The sequence below is a fragment of the Homarus americanus genome, unplaced genomic scaffold (assembly GCF_018991925.1).
Source record: "Homarus americanus isolate GMGI-L3 unplaced genomic scaffold, GMGI_Hamer_2.0 scaffold37032, whole genome shotgun sequence".
Lineage (NCBI taxonomy): Eukaryota > Metazoa > Arthropoda > Malacostraca > Decapoda > Nephropidae > Homarus > Homarus americanus.
Window position 1 is genome coordinate 2,024,733 of NW_024731852.1, and position 22,584 is coordinate 2,047,316.

Sequence of the window (22,584 nt, forward strand, 5' to 3'; positions counted from 1 at the left end):
TAAAAAATGAGCAAAATACTAAACAAAAAACTATTCTGTTAGTCTCAATGTATCAAAATTTGAGCAAAAAAATAAGTTTATGGTAGGTAAAATAAGTATTGGATTTCCTACTTTCTCTGGTAAGATTTGTTCCGTTTTCTATGAGAGAGCGGCGAGAGACTACCCCCAGCCTCTGTATCGACGTTTCCAGTCTCTCAGTGAACAGTTCTGTAACTTTATGGCATCAAGACTCACAATAAAACCAATAATCTTGTTTTTACTGTTTACCTCAATGTTGTTTTTATCTTATACATATATGACAGAAGACAAATTAAGGTTCATTAAGACTCCAGAACAGGTAAGATTGTCAATTGATAACCTCTCGTGCCTTAGGACAGTTTATTGAATCATTAATGAAGTGCTGGTGATGAGATCGAAGGTTGGAGGACAAACACGGAACTACGTCACATAATATTTCAACCTGAGACGAAACTTTGGTCTTAATGCAACTGCTGATGTGTGAAAGGCAGCTTTAGAAAGTAAGAATATGCACCGAAATATATTCTAGAATTTAAAGAATTTGTTCACCAGAAGTCATTAGCGACCGTGGGAAATACCAGAACCCAAGAGGAAATATTATCGGGAAAACCCATAAGTGGACCCTAGAGCGATGTGTGGCCGCACATGAGCACAACCATTACGCACATACACACACACACACACACACAGAAGGCGCCATCACCATAACAGAATCTCGCAGACCTCCACAGTGGCAACACCGCCCGCGCTGCGCACATTCCCTCCTCTTACAAGACAAAAAAAACTCTCGAACCAATTTACTCTTGTGTAGATCTTTAAGTAGAAAGTTGAACCAAGACACTGACACACTACCAAGGAGATTATAAAGAGGAGATAAAGCTAGAAAGGAAGAGGAGAAAGACACCATGTTAAAAAGAGGAGTGCAACTAGTGTTCAACATCCACTAAGGTCACCATGGAGGAAGCTACTACCACCTGCTGCTGAACCAAAACAAAGAGGTAAGTCGTCTTGATCTAAACTTTCCCTGAGAAATCTATCAAGGACAGACATGAATAGATTAGATTCATTAGATTTATTTGTTTTCCTCCTCGTGTGGATAGTCCGGAGAGGCGGGGTTAGACAGTAGACTATCCTAGGAGACTACTTAAATATTTCAGTGGACTATCTGAGCCCTGATGACGGTAGCTGGTCAGGAGTAAGATGAGGATGATTTATAGAATATATATAAATAGATAAACAGATATATGATATTTCTCAAAGATGTTGTTATTGTGTGTATTCTGTCGATCATGGCCACGCCTTCTATCATGGCCACGCCTTCTATCATGGCCACGCCTTCTATCATAACCACGTCTTCAATCATAACTACGCCTTCAATCATAACCACGTCTTTTACCATAACCACGCCTTCAATCATAACCACGTCTTCTACCATAACCACGCCTTCAATCATAACCACGTCTTCTACCATACCTTCAATAATAACCACGTCTTCAATCATAACCACGTCTTCTACCATAACCACGCCTTCAATCATAACCACGTCTTCTACCATACCTTCAATAATAACCACGTCTTCAATCATAACCACGTCTTCTACTATAACCACGCCTTCAATCATAACCACGTCTTCTACCATACCTTCAATAATAACCACGTCTTCAATCATAACCACGTCTTCAATCATACCACGTCTTCTACTATAACCACGCCTTCAATCATAACCACGTCTTCTACCATACCTTCAATAATAACCACGCCTTCAATCATAACCACGTCTTCTACCATTCAATCGTCTTCTACCATACCCACGCCTTCAATCATAACCACGTCTTCTACCATACCTTCAATAATAACCACGTCTTCAATCATAACCACGTTTTCTACCATTACCACGCCTTCAATCATAACCACGTCTTCAATCATAACCACGTCTTCTACCATACCTTCAATAATAACCACGTCTTCAATCATAACCACATCTTCTACCATAACCACGTCTTCTACCATAACCACGTCTTCTACCATAACCACGCCTTCAATCATAACCACGCCTTCAATCATAACCACGTCTTCTACCATAACCACGTCTTCTACCATAACCACGTCTTCTACCATAACCACGTCTTCTACCATAACCACGTCTTCTACCATAACCACGTCTTCAATCATAACCACGTCTTCAATCATAACCACGCCTTCAATCATAACCACGTCTTCTATCATAACCACGTCTTCTACCATAACCACGTCTTCTACCATAACCACGTCTTCTACCATAACCACGTCTTCTACCATAACCACGCCTGTACGTTTAAGACTAAACATAACATAACAGAAAAAAATGAACCATAAATCCTTTCGTCATGACCCTGAAAGTAGAGGAAAAAGGTGCTCGATATTTTTTTGGGGTCGCCAATAAGCAGAAACTAAATAATTTTGTTTGTGGGTAAAAAGTGGAGAAAAAAGCCCTTTTTGCACATCAGATAATATGGAATTATTGTCTTAGTTTCTGCAACAAAGAGTAAAGGAATTTCAAAGCCTTTCTTATACACTAAAAAGTTACAATTTTAGTACTTTTATTTAACCATCAAAAAGTGTAAGAATTTTATATATAATCTTTTTATGTACACCGGAAAGTAATATTATTCTTACTTTTGTTTAGAAGTAAGAAAGTATATACCTTTTATGGTCTTTTTTGTGCTCAGGAAAGTAAAAATATTTACACTTTTGTTGTTTATATATTGTGGATATTATGTGTGGATATTATGTGTTTCTATAATCAAGTTTATCACTTTATGTATAAGATTTATGCCCGTATATACAAACAACTACATATTAGAAGATTTTATACAGCAAAAACTATATAATTTTTGCATAAGACTATAATATTGATAACAAAACATAAAGTATTTGTGATTATTTTGGGTTGACGATCAGGAAAGCGAAATTATAAAAGTTTGACTGAAATATTACAGAAAGTATATAATATTTTCTCGAGTACATTTTTTAATAACTACATTATATCAGTTTATATATTTTAAGCCAACGATCAGAAAGTCGAAATTAAACAAACGTGTTATTGAAATATTATCTACTGCTTTCATCTTCCAACCGAGCGTATTGAAAACAAAGTGACGTTCTACCATGAACAGAACCTCACTAAGACGGAACTTAAGAACCAAAAGGTTGGCTGTGCGAGATATGAACTTGAGGGAAATTCTGCTTTTATTAATTTCCCTTCACTTGTTTTTTATTATATTCATCTACGATTACAATTCTCCTTAAGTGATTTATTGTTTTCTGTTTTGGTGACACTTTTACCTCAGCAAAGAGATTTGGTAAAGTCTTCTCTTCCGTGATGTGTTCAAGAGACTTAATCTAATAGCGTTTATGGTCTTTTCAAAGTGTCTAGGAACATGTGACGCTTCTAGGAGATGTAAGAGAGAGAGAGAGAGAGAGAGAGAGAGAGAGAGAGAACAATACTAAATGACTTATTATACTTAGTGTTTGACATTTGATACCAAAAGAAATGCTAAGAGAGAAATAATTTATAATACCTCCAGTGCTTCAAGATAATTAGGGCTGATTCGTACATCTTCATTAGTTATTAGGATGGTAAAATCAATGAAAGCTTGACGGTGTTATCTTCTTGCTAACAATTATAAAATGTTAGACACGGCGACATATCCCTAAGTGCATAGTACTCTACTGCATCCTGAAAATTCGATATACGATCGATTTCGCTTTACGGTTCATTATCATAGTTTCAGCCTCACAGGGAAGGTCTTGGATGAGGAGAATGTTAAGACAGAGTGTGAAAGAGTTCTCTGGGATGGATATTATGTGTTCTGGGTCGTCTTCTGAGTGTATAAATTGTGTTGATGCTTGTCTTGTTTCTTCTTGTTGGCATTTAGATTTATTTTTACTTTAGCGTTGCAGTCAATAATAATAATAATAATAATAATAATAATAATAATAATAATAATAATAACCAAAACAATAATAATAACAAAATAGGTGCCCCAATATATGTAAACAAAGATATCCCTTACTGCCCTGATGATACACAAACTTCATGGCCGAGAATATTGTGTAATTAAGACCTGAAGTAAATGGCCGAACGTGGGCGACATGAGAATACCTTATCTAGAAATAGCAATTCGATATGGAAGCCAGAATTTCATATTGATTCGGATAATTTGAAAATGTTACATCGTTGTTATAGTTAGTGATATGAATTCTTCTCGTTATCATTCACCACTATCTTCGTTCACTCAGTTTTAATTACAATCCTGTTAATTTTAAATGTTCTTTAATAACATATTCCTTTATTATAGTTTTCTTTCATTATTGTTACTTAAGCATTTACCTTTGAATTTCATGTGATAATGTAATATTTCCTTCTATATTTAGTAATAATATGATTTATTAATGTATGTGTTATTTGGTTCCTGTTATGTTATGTTATGTTATAATTATTCACGCCTTGTTGTTTTGTTTAGTTATGAGAGAAAAAAAGGGAGGTAGAGATAAAGAGGAAGAGAGGGGAGAGAGAGAGAGGAAATGAAAAATACAGATAAAGAGGAAGAAGCAGCACAAGAAGATGAAAGAGAAGGCTGAGTGAGAATGGAGAGATGGGAAGAGAGATGACGACTGTGTGAGTGATGAGAGGGAGGGAGTTGTTTGGAGAGGGGGGGCAGGAAAAGAGAGAGACAGGAAGTAAAGAGATGAGAGGGAGGGAGTTGTTTGGAGAGGGGGGCAGGAAAAAAGAGAGACAGGAAGTAAAGAGATGAGAGGGAGGGAGTTGTTTGGAGAGGGGGCAGGAAAAGAGAGACAGGAGTAAAGAGATGAGAGAGGGAGGGAGTTGTTTGGAGAGGGGCAGGAAAAGAGAGAGACAGGAAGTAAAGAGATGAGAGGGAGGGAGTTGTTTGGAGAGGGGCAGGAAAAGAGAGAGACAGGAAGTAAATAAAGAGAAAAGGTCACAAGGGATATACAAGGGATGAAGCAGAGAGAAAAACAACACACACACACACACACACACACACACATACACACACACACACACACACACACACTATTACACTACTACTACTTTGCTGTCACTCGGAATTGAGTATGACGATCATCAAACCATGATACAATGATATGAGTTGTTAAGGATGTCACCTAGGTTGGTGAAGAGGACGATAGGGGACCGGCAGGGTCGTCCACAGATGTTGCACTTGTGGATGGCTCGATCTAGTGCGGGAGGGGTAGTGGCAGCGTCTTTCCGGCGTTGGCGGTTGTCTGCCTCGGTTTGCAGTCGGGCTAACTCGAAAGTATTGACACCTTCTCGTGTGGTGCTCCTCCAAGCGTTACGATGTGGAGGTATCGACTCCCAGGTGAGGGGGTCGATTTTCCACTTTTTCAGGTTTGTCTTAAGGCTATCCTTATACCTTTTCAGTTGCCCGCCGGCGTTACGCTTACTGTTCGTAAGGTGACTGTAAAGTACCTGATTTGGCAGTCTACTGTCGTCCATGCGGGTAACATGGTCAGTCCAGCATAGTTGTTCATGGATAATGGTAGCCTCGATGCTCCTACAGTTGGTGTCAGCAACAATACTGGCATTAGTTATCTTGTCTTCCCAGCGAACTCGGAGGATGGAGCGTAGACTACGTTGGTGAAAGTTTTCAAGTGCCTTGACGTGCCTCCTGTATGTGACCCATGTCTCACTGCCATATAGCAGGGTGGGGAGGATCACTGCTCGATATACATGCAGCTTTGTAGATAATTTCAGCTCCCCCCAGCTGAAGACAAGGTTTCGGAGTCTGCCAAAGGCTTGAGAAGCACATCTGATCCGATGCTGAATCTCTTCATCGATGTTTACGGTGGTGGACAGGTGGGAGCCGAGATACCGAAAGTGGGTAACATTAGAGAGGGTAGTACCGTTAAGCTGGATGGATGGTGGAGATGTGTCTAAACCAAGAGCAGGTTGAAAGAGAATCTGAGTTTTACGTATATTCACCTCAAGGCCGAAGTGTGCATACGCATCTGCATAGGTGTTCGGGATCTCCTGTAGGTCGTGTTCAGTGTGAGAAACAAGGGTGAGGTCGTCTGCATACTGAAGTTCAGTTATGGAAGCTGCCGATATCTTTGTTCTTACCTGGAGTCGTCTTATGTTGAAAAGACCCCCCTTCACCCGGTACTCGATGTTCACCCCGCCGTCTAAATTTACGCTGGCACGAGTAAGGAAGGCAGTCAAACAACGGAAAAGAGAGTTGGTGCCAGTACATACCATTGTTTAACCCCCGTTTGGATGGGGAAGAACTCAGACTGGGTGCCGTTGTGCAGGACACTGTCATTCATGCCATCGTGGAGTTGTTCCACAATGGCGATAAATTTTGGTGGGCAGACAAAACGGCTGAGGGTTCACCAAAGGGCTTCCCTGTTGACCGAGTCGAATGCCTTGGTTAGGTCGATGAAAACCATGTACAGGTCACGATGCTGTTCTCTGCACATTTCCTGTATCTGGCGGGCAGCAAAGATCATGTCAGTGGTGCCACATGATGGTCTAAAACCACATTGAGATTCTGGGAGGAAGTTTTCCGCCTCGGGAAGAAGTCTGTTTAAGAGAACTCGGGCGATAATCTTGCCTGCTACGGAGAGCAGCGAGATCCAACGGTAGTTGCCACAGTTCTTATAAATATTAACAATGGAGGCGTCTTTAAGAGCTGGGGGAATTTCCTCCTTTTCCCATATATTATCCAGGAGACAGTGGAGACGGCTGGTAAGAGGTCCTCCTGCTTTATACACCTCGGCTGGGATTCCATCAGATCCTGAGGCTTCGTTATTTTTCATCTGTTTGATGGCAATAGCTAACTCATCCAGGGATGGAGGACAGCTGAGGTGGGTCAGCTCTGAATGCTGAGGGACCTGCTGGGTAGTCAGGACATCCACATCGGTGTTTCGGTTGAGCAATGAATGGTAGTGCTCTTTCCAGCGCTGAACGAGGCCTTCATCGTCTTTAATTATGAAGTTACTGTCAGATGAGCGGAGGGAGGCTGCACCACGAGTGACTGGCAAATTTTAGTGTTTCACATGCTTTATTTTTAAGCCAGTCATTCTTTAGATTACGAAGTTCCCGCTGGGCTGCCTCTTTCTTCTTGAGGAAGGTATCAACTTTGGTCCGAGACTGAGGGTTGTTCTGCCAGTCAGTAAAAGCAGCACGTTTATCATCGATGAGTACTTTGATTGCCGGGTCATTATCATCAAACTAATCCTGGTGTATTCTTTTGATCTGGCCGAGGGTCTCTGCAGGTCTTTGTTATAACAGTGTTGAGAGTATCCCATTCGGCACTGGGATTAGCGTTTTTTGCTGTTGGGTTGTTTATAAGCCCATGTTCGAGCTGCTCTCTGAAAGCATGTGCTACCGCTGGATCCTCCAGACGCTTAGTATTAAAACTTCTTCTGGAGGCTTGCTATCTTCGCAGTTTTAGGGAGACGTAAAGTGAGAGCTTGGCTCTGACAAGTCGATGATCAGTGTTACAGTGGTCTGAGCCACACATGGCACGGGTTATGAGGACATCTCGGCGATTTCTTTCTCTGACAATGATGTAGTCAATGAGATGCCAGTATTTGGGTCGTGGGTGTTGCCACGAACTCTTGAACTTGTCGGCCTGCCTAAACAAGGTATTGGTCATAGCGAGGTTGTGTTCAGCACACTTGCTGAGGAAGAGTAGGCCGTTGGAATTACACTTGCCTAGTCCATTTCTCGCAATGGTTCCCTGCCAAATGTTAGCATCTCTGCCACTCTGGCATTGAAGTCGCCAAGGAGCACAACCTTGTCTTCTCTAGGGATAGAGGTTAGCACTCTGTCGAGGTCGGCATAAAAGGCCTCCTTGATGTCATCCTCTGCATCCAGTGTTGGGGCGTATGCACTGATGAAAAAGGCATGACGCAAGTGATTCAGTGGGACTCGGGCGTCATGAGGCGCTCTTTGTTCCCAATAGGCATTTCAGTTAGCCTGTGTGGGATGCATTGGCGGATGGCAAAGCCAACTCCATAAATGAGGTTTCTCTCCGCAGCAGGTTTACCCTTCCAGAAGAAGGTGTAGCAAGACCCCCGTTCTGTGAGTTGGCCGTCATCTGGGAGGCGGGATTAACTAATGGCTGCTATGTCTATGTTATACCTAGCCAGCTCTTTTGCCACAGGGGCAGTTCTTCTTTCAGGACACTCATTTGTGCCAGTATCCAGAAGGGTCCTTACATTCCATGCAGCGACCATTAGAGGTTGTATGGTTTGTTTTTGTTTGGATCTGTGATTTTGATTGTGTTTTCGACTGCATAAGGATGACGTTATTGGGTGTGGTTGCCCAGTCAGGTTGGGTTTTTAGGCAGGCTATGTTTAGGGCACCTTTTCTCGCCCCCTCCCCATGTTGGGTGAGCAGAGTGGCTCCTCGAAAGGGCTGCTCAGTCGCACAGACAGGACCGGATTGCACTGCTGCCTAGATCCCAGTGCATAAACGACCATCTTAACTGTGCCGCCCATGTGCAGAGTTGTGACTAGAGACTCTCGGCAGTCATCTCTGCCTGTCCCCGTCGCCACTCGTCCGTCGCCATAGGACTTTTGGGGGTATAGGGGTTTTGATGACACACACACACACTTGCTTCATCCAAAAACAACAATGAATCACCAATACGAATACAAGGTTACATATTCGAGATCAAGTCATTAAGTGTAAACAATAGATCGTGTTTGTTTTGAAGAGTAATGAACATATTTTAGTGTTGTATCTATAATCTCTCTTCTGCGGTTTTTACGTGGAAGTGGCACGGCATTGTGGTCGAGGTGGTGAAGGGGTGAGTGTTTAATGGAATCTGTTGTGTGGTGGTTGTTGTTGTTGTGTGATGATGGTAGTAGTGGTTGGTCTGTGATCGTTGCTGTGTGGCGGTGATGGTTATGTAGGGGTGGTTGGTGTGTATTCTTGTTGCGTTGTGGTGATGGTAATGGTTGTTGTGTGGTGGTGGTGGTGGTGGTAGTAGTCGTTCGTGTGTAGTGGTGGTAACTGGTTGTGTGGTGGTAGTGATTGGTGTGTGGTGGTAGTAGGTGTTGTATGATTGTTGTCGTTTGGTGGTAGTAGTTTTTGTGTGGTGGCAGTGACGGCAGTTGTTGGTGTGTGGTGGTGGTGGTGGCAGTGACGGCAGTTGTTGGTGTGTGGTGGTGGTGGTGGCAGTGACGGCAGTTGTTGGTGTGTGGTGGTGGTGGCAGTGGTTGGTGTGTGGTGGTGGCAGTGGGTGGTGTGTAGTGGTGGCAGTGGTGGCAGTGGATGGTGTGTAGTGGTGGCAGTGGGTGGTGTGTAGTGGTGGCGGTGGTGGAAGGAGAGTGGTGAGACATCTTTAGTGCTGACCTTTGCATCAGACACCTCACTGTCTCCCTGAAGTGGCCCAGGTGTTGATGCACACACACACACAGACACACACACACACACACACACACACACACACACACACACACTCTCTCTCTCTTATTGTACGCATGTTGTGCACCACAATCACTGCTGTCATAACCAGGTTGTCCCCCACAGATGGAGGCGGAGCTGGTGGAGCTGAAGACGACGCCGAGGATGGGGAGGGACGATGATCTGGTGGACGTAGAAGCCGGCCAGTCCTCCACCGGCGACGACGCTGAAGACCGGAGGCAGAGTGGAGGAAGCGGGGAGGAAGGAACGGAGGGGGAGGGGGGTGAGGAGGTGGTGAAGAAGGAGACGGTGGTGTTGAGACTCGGGGAAGGAAAGATTGAGGGACCTATGAGGTTCATCACCTGCTATGCCTCCGTCTTCACCTTCACGGTCATGATCGGCATCATCATGTGGCTCCTCATAATCTCCCCGCCCTTCACCGTCAAGCCGGAGATCCTGCCGGGGAGGTCCAACTCCAGCTCCAGCTCCTCGTCGACCGTCACCCGCACCACGGTCTTGCCGCTCAACACAGAGACCCCAGAGTTTAGTTCGGATTTTAATCAAGCCTGAAGCTCTTCTGGTTAGATTTACACCTCTCATCAATCCTGTTATATTGATGAATAAATCTACACATCTGATTACGTTTGGATCACTTTCGATGATCAAGCCTTGAAACTAAGTGTAGAATGGCAGGTCAAACATAGAAATTTGAGATGTCTGAATCCATTTTGATGGAATCTTTAAATCGATGCTATGCATCTGATCAAACCTGAATGGATCTAGATGGATCCTATACATTTGACGATGACTGAAACTCGTTTTGTCCGAGGCGTCACACATGACCTCGTGTGAACATAATATTTACACGGGCCTTAAGTGTTCCACCAAGCCTGAAAACGTGTGATAAACTGACGCCAGACAGATGAAGCAAATAACTGAAGAGCAAATTCGGATACTGTGTAATAACTCCGACTATTCTGAAATCCTGAAATATCCTGAGAATATAATTCGCTCAGCCTCAGGACTTCATCAGTTATGTTTTGCTCTGAACACTGAAGCAGTGATGCAAACCCTTCAGATGTAAAGAAGCTTACCCACCAGAGTGATGTCCCTTACCTGGCGCGTCTTATATCTTTGTGAGAGGTTGTCAGTAGTGCCAGAGGTCTGTAGTGTGTTATGTGAAGGTGCCATACACCTGCATACACCTGACCACACCGGTAGTTATAGTGCCAAAAAAGGTGTTCATCCACTCTCTTGACCAATATTTACAGTTGCTTAAGTGTCTTACCCTCAAACACCTGAACACACCTGTACGTATAAAGCCAGGAGTGCCACTAATACACACCTGTAAGAGTAGAGCCAGGAGTGCCACATATAAAAGACACCCGACCAGGTAATTATCCCACTTCATGATAGATTTTAGCAACAGGTGTGTCGTGACCAACTACCATGTGATGACGTGGTGTAGCATAGGTACACACACACACACACACACACACACACACACACACACACACACACACACCATAGTTGTACTACAAATGGCTAATAATGGTCTTTTATTCCTAATCTGAATATTATAATTGGGTGATAAGTGACTATACTATGATCTTATTAATTTTATCTGAGCATTAACTGGGGGTAAATAATTTCCAAAGCCTTTTCAATGTGTCTGAAGGTGAGGTAAGGCTATAATTAGCCTTTGTTGCTGTTAAAATTTTAGTTGGTAGTAAATGGCCAATATCAGCTATTTTCTCTTAAGTGTAAACCTACGAGGCATGAGAATGATCCTACTCTTTGTGTATCTTTGTTGATACTTCTCAGCTGTTTTATGATGTCACAGATGGACAATCACTCTGTAAACACCTGATGCACTGGAGTATAACATTGTCAAGCCTGGTCCATATACCTGTACCGTAATCACTGTGACGAAACGTTTTATATGAATGTAGACCTCGACCCAGGGAATGGAAGTGACAGTATTGTAATCACTTTGTTTGTGTGTGATAATGAAGAGTTACTAGCGGGTGAGGTGAAATCTCCTATGTTCTTTCCAAAGGTGAACATAAGAATTGTACCAATGTTAGTTTTCGTTGTCTAGTAATCACATACATTAATGTTGTTATCACAGAACTCTGGTTGTTAAGAAAAGATAGACAGGTCATGTTAGGTCAAGATATCTGGTAGGAATAAACAGGGTGATATTTTGGGGGCGAGAAGTGAGGCTTGTGGCCTTGTTACTTAATGAAGAGCTGGCACACAGTCGCGGGGATCTGAATGTTTTTGTAGAGTTGAGGTTTATGACCTGACTGTGTTGTGCAGATTAATGTTTACGGTTTTATAGTGAATTTGTAATGTCTGGTGGACTGACTTCTGTACCTAGAAGGTTTTTGTACGTACAGTCACTGGATTTAGATGGCAATAACACGTTTCGACATCAGATATTCTAGCCTTATGAAGTGTGCTCATCCGATCTAAATTAATTAACTTTATCTAACTGAACCCAACCAGGCTTCAATGTCCACAGCAGAAACTTGTTGTCACCGTCTGAGACACATACTTACCTCTCTTAGTTACTGTGAGACGTCGGAGAAGGAAGATAATGGCCTCTTGATATTACGGTTCCCTCAGTCGGGAATCTCTTCCTTTTGACGCGTCACTGTGGTGATCCTCCTCATGATTCACACCATCAAATATCTTGCTTTTGTTGGTGAACGACTCTGGCTCGTCTCTCTCTCATATCTGAAACATAGAGTGTAATGGAGATTTAGAAACTAATTTATAGATTGCATGAAGATTAATTTATAAATGTATTTCCCTACGATGTCTGAAAAGCACTGTAAGATAGTCCCAGAAATCCTAACCTAATCTAACCTACCCTAAGCCAACCTAACCTAACCTAACCTCCTTAACCTCACCCATCCCCCCACAGGTAGCGTTAGGCTGGTTGTTCGATTCTTCAACCACCAAAAGCATTATTTTAATAACAAATCAATAATAAGCTCCTACAATTGTCGATAAACACCAATATAAACATTCGGGTTCATTGATCTTGATGTGTTTATGATAATATTTACTATCCATCAGAATCCTTCTAGGTATCAATACATTACAACAAAAACAAATTTAATTCAGGGTGTTGGTCCAGGAAACGATGATAAATCTTCTATAATTTGAAAGTTGGTGTTATAAAATTGAGAGGTCGATAAAAATTAATAATTCCATGTTAAATATAAGCATCATAATTACCTTCACTCATTCACGTCTGATAAAAGTAGTGATTAAACACCTAATTACCTTATTTATCATACTGTTATATTCTTTATTTCTCATTTAGTATTATCTTTGACATTATTTTATTCTTAACAAAATATTCTGGATAATATCTAACCATAAACTGAAAAGACAAAATATAATTGGCGTTAGACATTCAAGATCGATGATTTGGCAACACAGTTTAGCAATACTTCCTCCCGTGTTCTGTGTCACCCTGTTTCTGTTTCAATGGGTAGAATATCTCTCATTTTCTATGTCTCGTTGGATGGTACAAATGTCATATGTGACTCGTGTCAGTGTGAACAATATTATAAATGAAAAGATGATCAGTGAGGAGGTCTGAGTATCCTGCTGGTGGTGGTGGTGCGGTGGTGGTTTTTGTAACGAAGCTTTAAACATTAGTAATGGATTAGTAATATTACATTATATTACCATTATTTTGTAATTGGCAAGTTTAACTGTAAAATTTAAAGTCTTTTAGTTAGTTTTTACACCTACATTTGTATACATATATGCTACGTCTCCCAGGTCAGGACGTGGGAAGCATCCGCAGTTGCTTCCCTTGAATATTTTAGTGTTCTCAGTGAAGCATAGTGAGTGAGCTGTCGCGCTGCTCTCTCTCCCAACACTCGCTCAAACTAAAGATATGGAAAAAGGGATTAGTCTACCTTTTATAATTTCAACTTTTAAATAAATATGTGAATCTATGCCATGATTTTCTGATTTATATATGTATTCTTTAGTGGTAGTTTTAGGTTATTTAGGTAATATTATAATCAATTAACGTTGTGAAGTGAGAATATTTTTGACACTGGACTGATGCATTTTGTAGGCAATAGAGGGGTAATATTAAGGAAGAGAGAGTGAATATTTTTGAATAAAGGAACTGGACATTGTGACTCACTTAACATGTCTGATTATTTTATTTTTTATGCTTAAAATATTTATTGAGATGATCGACACTTTTGTTCACATCTTAAAAGAAGAAAAAAATCTCTAATGCTGGAAATATTTTTATGTGTTTAATATTTTTCTAAGATTCTTGGGAATATTACAGCGTGTTTAGTGACCCCAAATATTAATACATGTACTGTATTTTTGTCTCTGATCCAAATGATGCGTGAGTGTCATCCCTGTAAGAAACATTGTTGACAAGTATCACTGATCCATTGTGAGTTATAATGTTCACAGGGTTTCAGATTGATCCGTTTAAGACTGTTCACTGTGTCAGATTGATCCATTAGTGAGCTATTTTGTTGACAAGTTTCAGAGAGATTCTTTCTATACTTTATTTAGATGACGAGAAGTTCACTTATGTCTGCCCTAGATAGAATCATTTGGCTTGTGAAACATTTATCGTGGAATAAATATATCACAGAGTTAAATATAGTTTGAAAAGCATTGAAAACAAAAGCACTCCATCAAAACTTTTTTTCGAGAGTTGAAATTAAAAAAAATATTGAAAGTATTATTGAATATGAGTAAAAAAAATCGTTCAAATCTTGTAAAATATGGAGGCAATAATATTCATCACATTGGTTTAATCTATTTTAAAAGTTAATGTAAATGGTACATTATTTTAGCTTCATAAGGTTTAGTTGTTTTCAGCGTGAAGAAAAGTGAATAGAAATAACCTTATAAGCGGATACACCTAGGATGGACGGGATCAATACATAACCTACACAGACTGATATTAAGAGACTGAAACACACACACACACACACACACACACACACACACATACATATTTATTATACGGACAATTATTTTCCCTTGATCTGTGTATAAAAATATCGCCAAATTCACTGAGCTTCCTCGCGATAAATAAATAAATAAATAAATAAATAAATAAATATATATATATATAGAAGACGTGAATATTTTTATCTAAAGACACAGGTGAAATTTTCCCCCTGAAATGAAAATTCTTAAGAGTGAGAATACTATGTGTAAACCTGTGTATTTCATATATCAATTGTTTGAATGTATATCGTGCTACTGTACGTATATAGTGTATGTATTGTAGTATAGTTGTGTACACGGTGTTTATGTCTTAAACACGGTGTATATATCTATGTATAAAATTATGTGCCTTTGTATTGCTGTGTTAATTTTCGACGTAGTGTTGTGTAGTGTATGTATATGTGTGTATACTTGACCTACACTATGTATATGTAGAGACCAAGAACAACAAGTATCCTACTCATGATGTCATGGTTTTCTTTCTCTTCCTCAGGTGTTTCGTGTTTGTTTTTGCTGTGTTTGTTTTTGCTAGTGGCGTCATCCTCACCCCCCCTCTCATTCTCTCTCTCGACTTCAACAAACAACCATGCACCTAACCCTTAGACATATATTTTAGTTATTAGTGGTCCTGTCCAATTAATTAAAAGAAATACCTGTACATTTGTCATAATTCACACCATTTACACCATCTGTGAGTTGAGTGGGGAAAAGCTCTCTTGAGTGGCCATGAAGTTAAGCTCTCTTGAGTGGCCATGAAGTTAAGCTCTCTTGAGTGGCCATAAAGTTAAGCTCATTTCAGTGGCCAAGGAGTCACGTTTCAGGGACATGTATTGTTACGCCGTCTCTTAATTTACTTAAATATCCAGGTTCTAGGCGTAACCAAACAAAAAGTGAAGTAAATTAAAAGAGAATAAAAATAAATAAAGTAAACCTTTAAGAATTTAATTGATTAAATATTAACACAATAAAGAGCCTCGTAGGCTGTCACAACAAATTGATTCACCATCGAAACTTTTAAGACACAAATGACACTAAACATCGAAACATCAAAAGAATAAAAATAAAGCATTGGATTACGTTAACACTGCATAAACATATAAAAACTAACACTGAAATTAACTAACGTGAAACAACACTGAATTACTTGAATACAACTAAGCAAATACTGATGGACACAAACAGAGACATAAATAGGTACTCACATAGATATACCACATTGGTGGCGACAGGAACAACACAAATAAATTAAGAATAAGTAACAAGTGACACTCAAAGGATGTGGACTGTATGACAAGAGGACTGAACTAACTCCGTCAGTTGGTGGGTCCTATATATAAGGTCGGCTCCCGCCACGCGACCCGCCGGTGGGTCGTTTAACGATGCAGATGGTCGTTAGAGAACAAAGAATGCTTGTTACAGTACTAAATAAAGAAATAAGATGGGCTTGAACAAATAATGACAGTTAAAACCTTACCAGCACAGGGTAAGGTGACTAGAATATATAATAGTAAATTTAACACATCATTACAGGAATAATATGGAGCATGGGAGCATGTTATATATAAAAAAATAGAAAAAATTCGACACGGACGTAACAGTATATATAAAATACGCCAAGTTCTATTAGGATCCTGATTTGGCGCTCAGCAGTGTTGCGTAAAGACGTCAAATGAATATAACACTAAATGATAATCGCGAAATATACAACCTGAAGTAATTGTGTGTGTGTGTGTGTGTGTGTGTGTGTGTGTGTTTATAATGGTCTGAAAGAGAGAGAGAGAGAGAGAGAGAGAGAGAGAGAGAGAGAGAGAGAGACAAATAGAACAGAAACAGATCAAAAGGCATTTGACAAATAACATTGCAATATATTCAACAGTAAAGAGCCACACACACACACACACAGAAAGACATATAAACAAAGGGACAGACAGACAGACATACGACTGTCTCTTCCCTCACCTCACCTGGGAATCCATTAGAAGATTACCTGGACGTCAGTAATGAAATTTAAATGCCAGTTATTATATGAATAATTTTATACAATGAATACATGATAAAGTTGATAAAATAATGAATATAGTAAAAAGTTATGAATGGATACACGAAATACTACTACTAATGATAATAATAATAATAATAATAATAATAATAATAATAATAATAATAATAATAATAATAATAATAATGCCATATCCCCTCAGTTTATACATAAATTAAGTAATCAAGCTTAATTACTAAATGATTTTATAGTGATTGGTTGCAGGTCTGTGTTATTATATATATATATATATCGGGGTAATTTCTAAACTCCTTTCCTGATAATTGGAGCCCTGTGAACTAATTACCAACCAGTGACCTCCCTTCCCCTCCCCCGACGAGGTTGAAGCCACACAATGACCAACTAATTGTAGTCTGTTGTCCTTTTATACACATTATAAAAGAATAATTACATTAAACGATACTAAATTTAGCTTATTAGTGATGCTTCGTGTATAAGTACGGATTGTGTTTACGGTGATATTATTATTGTTGTTATTTGCTAGTGTTGTTATTTTTGTTATTGTTGTTATTATTGTTATTATTATTGGTATTGTTATTGCTATTATTTTTGTTGTTATTATTATTATTATTATTATTATTATTATTATTATTATTATTATTATTATTATTATTATTATTATTATAGTTATTGTTGTTATTATTGTCATTATTGTTGTTATTGTTATTGCTATTATTGTTGTTATTATTATTTTTGTGTTATTATTATTAACTTAGTGTAAATTCAAATATTTTTTAATAATGGTAAAAAAGTTATCCCCGAGTCCTGATTTCGCTGTGTATAGTGAACAGACCAACAGTGTAACCTTTACCGACACGATACTGTAATTCAGCTCTTATGCAGTAGTTACAGTGAGGCTACAGTATACCACCTTGTAGCCCCGGGGTTACGCCTTTAGTTCAATTGCCAATTAAAATCTATGAATACCCACCACCCCGGGAAAGAACGGTATATGTGCCAAAAAATTATATTCTGTTTGGTTATATATGCTTCTGCTGTGTGTGTGTGTATGTGTGTGTGTGTGTGTACAACTATATGTATATTAGGCCAGGGAAACGAGAGAGAGCATCAATAACAGGAAAAGTAAAGGAGTTGTGGGAACATACATACATACATACATACATACATACATACATACATACATACAAACATATTTAGATCGATAAAATAGAACAAACTCTCATATAAATAGGTAGTAAAGTTTTAAGCAGCCATCAGTAGAATCATTTAATGTTTCACTATTAATAAACTAGTGTCTATTTATACTCAGCCGTCGCCAGATTTACACAGGGAATGTGTTTCAAAGAGTTTTTTCTTTAACGCTGTGGGGGAGAACTGTCTCTCTCTGTCTGTCTGTCTCTCTCTCTCTCTCTCTGTCTCTTACATCTATGGTACCTGACGAAGGCTGTGTGTATGTCTCTCTGTGTCTGCATATAAGGTTTTGTGTGTAAAGTTTGGTTTTGTTACATTATCAACAGGCAGACTGAGGGTCGAACCGAGATTAAGACTGAGTTAGACTGTATCGCATCTACGCTAGCTAAAAACATCGTAAAAAATTGCAATACATACGATTAGATCATTTCAGTGTATATCTGAGGAATATTGTATGTATCATGACCTCTTCCTATCGTGATCGTGGGGAAAAAATGCGTAAATATTTAATAAAAGATAATAGGATTACAACTTTCGCCATTATACTACTGGGCCTCATTAATTACCATAACATAAACGTCACACAATTATTGGCCACTAAACTATGGCGTCACAGATTCTGACATCATAGACTAAAGCTCATTGGCCATTTGCCAGCCTCCTGGACGTTGACGTCACAGCTTGGGGTTTATTGGTCACTTGCCAGCCGCCCGGAATATGACGTCACAACTTAAAGCTCAGCTATTGGTCTCCGGCAACAAGTCTCGGGGCGGTGGGTCTACAACACGGTGCCAAATTTCCTATAATATTGGGGTTTATGGGAAAATATTTTAACTCGGGGGACATATTGTAGTTCCAGAAGACGTTGACGTGTTTACAAAGTGTATTGCTTTATGTCTGAGGCAGATGTGAAATTCTTTGAAGCAGATAATGGAGAGCTAAAAATGTATGTGGCATATGTGAGCAGGTAGTGGGGGGGAGGGGGAGGTGTGTGAGCAGGTAGAGTGTGTGTGGGGAGGATAGGTGTGTGAGCAGGTAGAGTGTGTGTGGGGAGGATAGGTGTGTGAGCAGGTAGTGTGTGTGGGAGGAGGTGAGCACTTAGTAAAGAGGTCAAAGTTCACAGTCGACAGGTCAAAGTTCACGATAAAGAACTTAATAAAAAAACTCATCAACCCTGAGTGTCGTATTTATATCAACTCAAAGCAGGATGACAACAAACACGAAAAAACATGGAAATACAAAAAGAAACATAAATAACACAGGAAAAACCCTCACTCCTCACCTCTACCCCTCACCTCACCCCTCCTCCCTCACCCCTCCTCCCTCACCTCTCCTCCCTCCCTCCCTCACCTCTCCTCCCTCACCTCTACCCTCCTCCTCACCTCTCCTCCTCCACCTCTACCCCTCACTCCCTCACCCTCACTCCCTCACCTCTCACTCCTCTCCTCCTCCCTCACCTCTCCTCCCTCACCTCTACCCCTCCTCCCTCACCTCTACCCCTCACTCCCTCACCTCTCACTCCCTACCTCTACCCCTCACTCCCTCACCCCTCACTCCCTCACCTCTACCCCTCCTCCCTCACCTCTCACTCCCTCACCTCCACCCCTCCTCCCTCACCTCTCACTCCCTCCTCCTACCCCTCCCTCCCTCACCTCTCACTCCCTCACCTCTACCCCTCACTCCCTCACCTCTACCCTCCTCCCTCCACCTCTACCCCTCCTCCCTCCCCTCACCCCTCACTCCCTCCCACCTCTACCCCTCCTCCCTCACCTCCTCCTCCTCCTCTCCTCCCTCCACCTCTACCCCTCTCCCCTCCTCTCCTCCCTCACCTCTACCCCTCACTCCCTCACCTCTCACTCCCTCACCTCCTACCCCTCCTCCCTCACCTCTCACTCCCTCACCTCTCCTCCCTCCTCCCTCACCTCTCCTCCCCTCACCTCTACTCCTCCTCCCTCACCTCTACCCTTCCTCCCTCACCTCTACCCCTCCCTCCCTCACCTCTTTCCTCCTCACCTCTACCCCTCTCCTCCCTCACCTCTCACTCCCTCACCTCTACCCCTCACTCCCTCACCTCTACCCTTCCTCCTCACCTCTACCCCTCACTCCCTCACCTCTCCTCCCTCACCTCTACCCCTCCTCCCTCACCTCTCCTCCCTCACCTCTACCTCTCACTCCCTCACCTCTACCCTTCCTCCTCACCTCTACCCCTCCTCCCTCCTCTCACTCCCTCACCTCCTACCCTCCTCCCTCACCTCTCCTCCCTCACCTCTACCCCTCCTCCCTCACCTCTCTCCCTCACCTCCCCACCTCCCTCACTCTCCCTCCACCTCTACCCCTCCTCCCTCACCTCTCCTCCCTCACCTCTACCCTCCTCCCTCACCTCTACCCTTCCTCCCTCACCTCTACCCCTCCTCCCTCCTCCTCCTCCCTCTCCTCTCTCCTCCTCCCTCACCTCCTCCTCCCTCACCTCCCTCTCCTCCCTCCCTCTACCCTTCCTCCCTCACCTCTACCCCTCCTCCCTCACCTCTCCTCCTCACCTCCTACCCCTCCTCCCTCACCTCTCCTCCCTCCTCTACCCCTCCTCCTCACCTCTACCCTCACTCCCTCACCTCTACCTTCACTCCCTCACTCCTCACTCCCTCACCTCCTTCCTCCCTCACCTCTACCCCTCCTCCCTCACCTCTACCTCACCCCTCACCTCTACCCTCCCCTCCCTCACCTTACCCCTCACTCCCTCACCTCTACCCTTCCTCCCTCACCTCTACCCCTCACTCCCTCACCTCTACCCCTCCTCCCTCACCTCTACCCCTCCTCCCTCACCTCTACCTCTCCCTCACCTCTACCCCTCCTCCCCCACCTCTACCCCTCCTCCCTCCACCTCTACCCCTCCTCCTCACCTCTACCCCTCACTCCCTCACCTCTACCCCTCCTCCCTCCACCTCTACCCTCCTCCCTCACCTCTACCCCTCCTCCCCTCACCTCTACCCCTCCTCCCTCCCTCTCCTCCCTCACCTCTACCCCTCACCCCTCACTCTCCTCCCTCACCTCCCCTCTCCTCACCTCCTCCTCCCTCACCTCTCCTCCCTCACTCCCTTGCCTCTCCTCCTCACCTCTCCTCTCCTCCCTCACCTCCTCCCTTCTCCTCTCTACCCCTCCTCCCCTCACCTCTCCTCCTCACCTCTACCCCTCCTCCCTCACCTCTCCCTCCCTCCACCTCACCCTCCTCCCTCACCTCTCCTCCCTCACCTCTACCCTCACTCCCTCACCTCTACCCTTCCTCCCTCACCTCTACCCCCTCCTCCCTCACCTCTCACTCCCTCCTCTACCCCTCCTCCCTCACCCTCTCCTCCCTCACTCTCCTCTCCTCCCTCACCTCTACCCTCCTCCCTCACCTCTACCCCTCACTCCCTCACCTCTCACTCCCTCACCTCTACCCTCCCCTCCTCACCTCTCCTCCCTCACCTCTACCCCCTCCTCCCTCCCTCTACCCTCCCTCACCTCCTCACTCTCCCTCACCTCCTCCTCCTCACCTCTCACTCCCTCCTCCCTCACCTCTCACTCCCTCCCTCACCTCTCACTCCCTCACCTCTACCCCTCCTCCCTCACCTCTACCCCTCACTCCTCACCTCTCCTCCCTCACCTCTACCCCTCACTCCCCTCACCTCTACCTCCTCTCCCCTCCCACCTCTACCCCTCCCTCCCTCACCTCTCCCTCCCTCCCACCTCTACCCCTCCTCCCCTCACCTCCCCTCCTCCCTCACCTCTGCCCCCTCCTCCCTCACCTCTATCCCTCACTCCCTCACCTCCTGCCCTCACCCCTCACCTCTACCCTCACTCCCTCCCTCTACCCCTCACTCCCCTCACCTCCCTCCTCCCTCCCTCTACCCCTCCCTCCCCTCACCTCTACCCCCTCCCTCCCTCTACCCCTCACTCCCCTCACCTCTACCCCTCCTCCCCTCCCCCTCTACCCCTACCCCTCCCTCACCTCTCCTCTCACCTCTACCCCTCTCCCTCCCCTCCCACCTCTACCCCCTCCTCCCCTCACCTCTACCCCTCCTCCCTCCCACCTCTGCCCTCCTCCCCTCACCTCTACCCCTCTCCCTCACCTCTACCCCTCCCTCCCTCACCTCCCTCCCCTCCCCTCCCCTCTACCCCTCCTCCCCTCCCCCTCTCCCCTCCCCTCACCTCTACCCCTCCTCCCTCCACCTCTACCCCTCCCTCCCTCCCTCTACCCCTCCCCTCCCTCTACCCCTCCCCCTCCCTCTACCCCTCCCTCCCCTCTCACCCCTCCTCCTTCACCTCCTCCTCCCTCACCTCTACCCCTCCTCCCCTCACCTCTACCCTCCTCCTCACCTCTACCCCCTCCTCCTCCCCTCCTACCCCTCCCCACCCCCTCCTCTACCCCTCCCCCCTCCCACCTCTACCCCTCCCTCCCTCCACCTCTGCCCCTCACTCCCCTCACCTCTACCCCTCCTCCCCTCACCTCTACCCCCTCCTCCCTCACCTCCACCCCTCACCTCCTCCCCTCTCCCCTCACCTCTACCCCTCCTCCCTCCCACCCCTCTACCCCTCCCTCCCTCCCTCTACCCCTCTCCCCTCCCACCTCTACCCCTCCTCCCTTCCTCCCCTACCTCTCCCTCCCCTCACCTCTACCTCTCCTCCCCTCCCCCTCCCCCTCACTCCCTCCACCTCTACCCCTCACTCCCTCACCTCCTACCCCTCCTCCCCTCACCTCTACCCCTCCTCCTCACCTCTACCCTCCTCCCCTCCCTCTACCCCTCCCTCCCTCACCTCTCCCCTCCTCCCTCACCTCTACCCCTCCTCCTTCCCTCCCTCCCTCACCTCTACCTCCCCTCCCTCTCCCTCTCCCTCCTCCTCCCTCACCTCTACCCCTCTC

At 43.8% G+C, this 22,584-nt stretch overlaps 1 long non-coding RNA gene across 1 annotated transcript; it reads left to right on the forward strand.

Moving 5' to 3' along the window:
* The first annotated feature begins 685 nt into the window (after positions 1-685).
* On the forward strand, positions 686-14,942 carry LOC121867933. Its single transcript, XR_006089271.1, has 2 exons — positions 686-1,016; positions 9,584-14,942. It is a non-coding gene; the product is annotated as an uncharacterized LOC121867933 (long non-coding RNA).
* Positions 14,943-22,584: the final 7,642 nt, after the last annotated feature.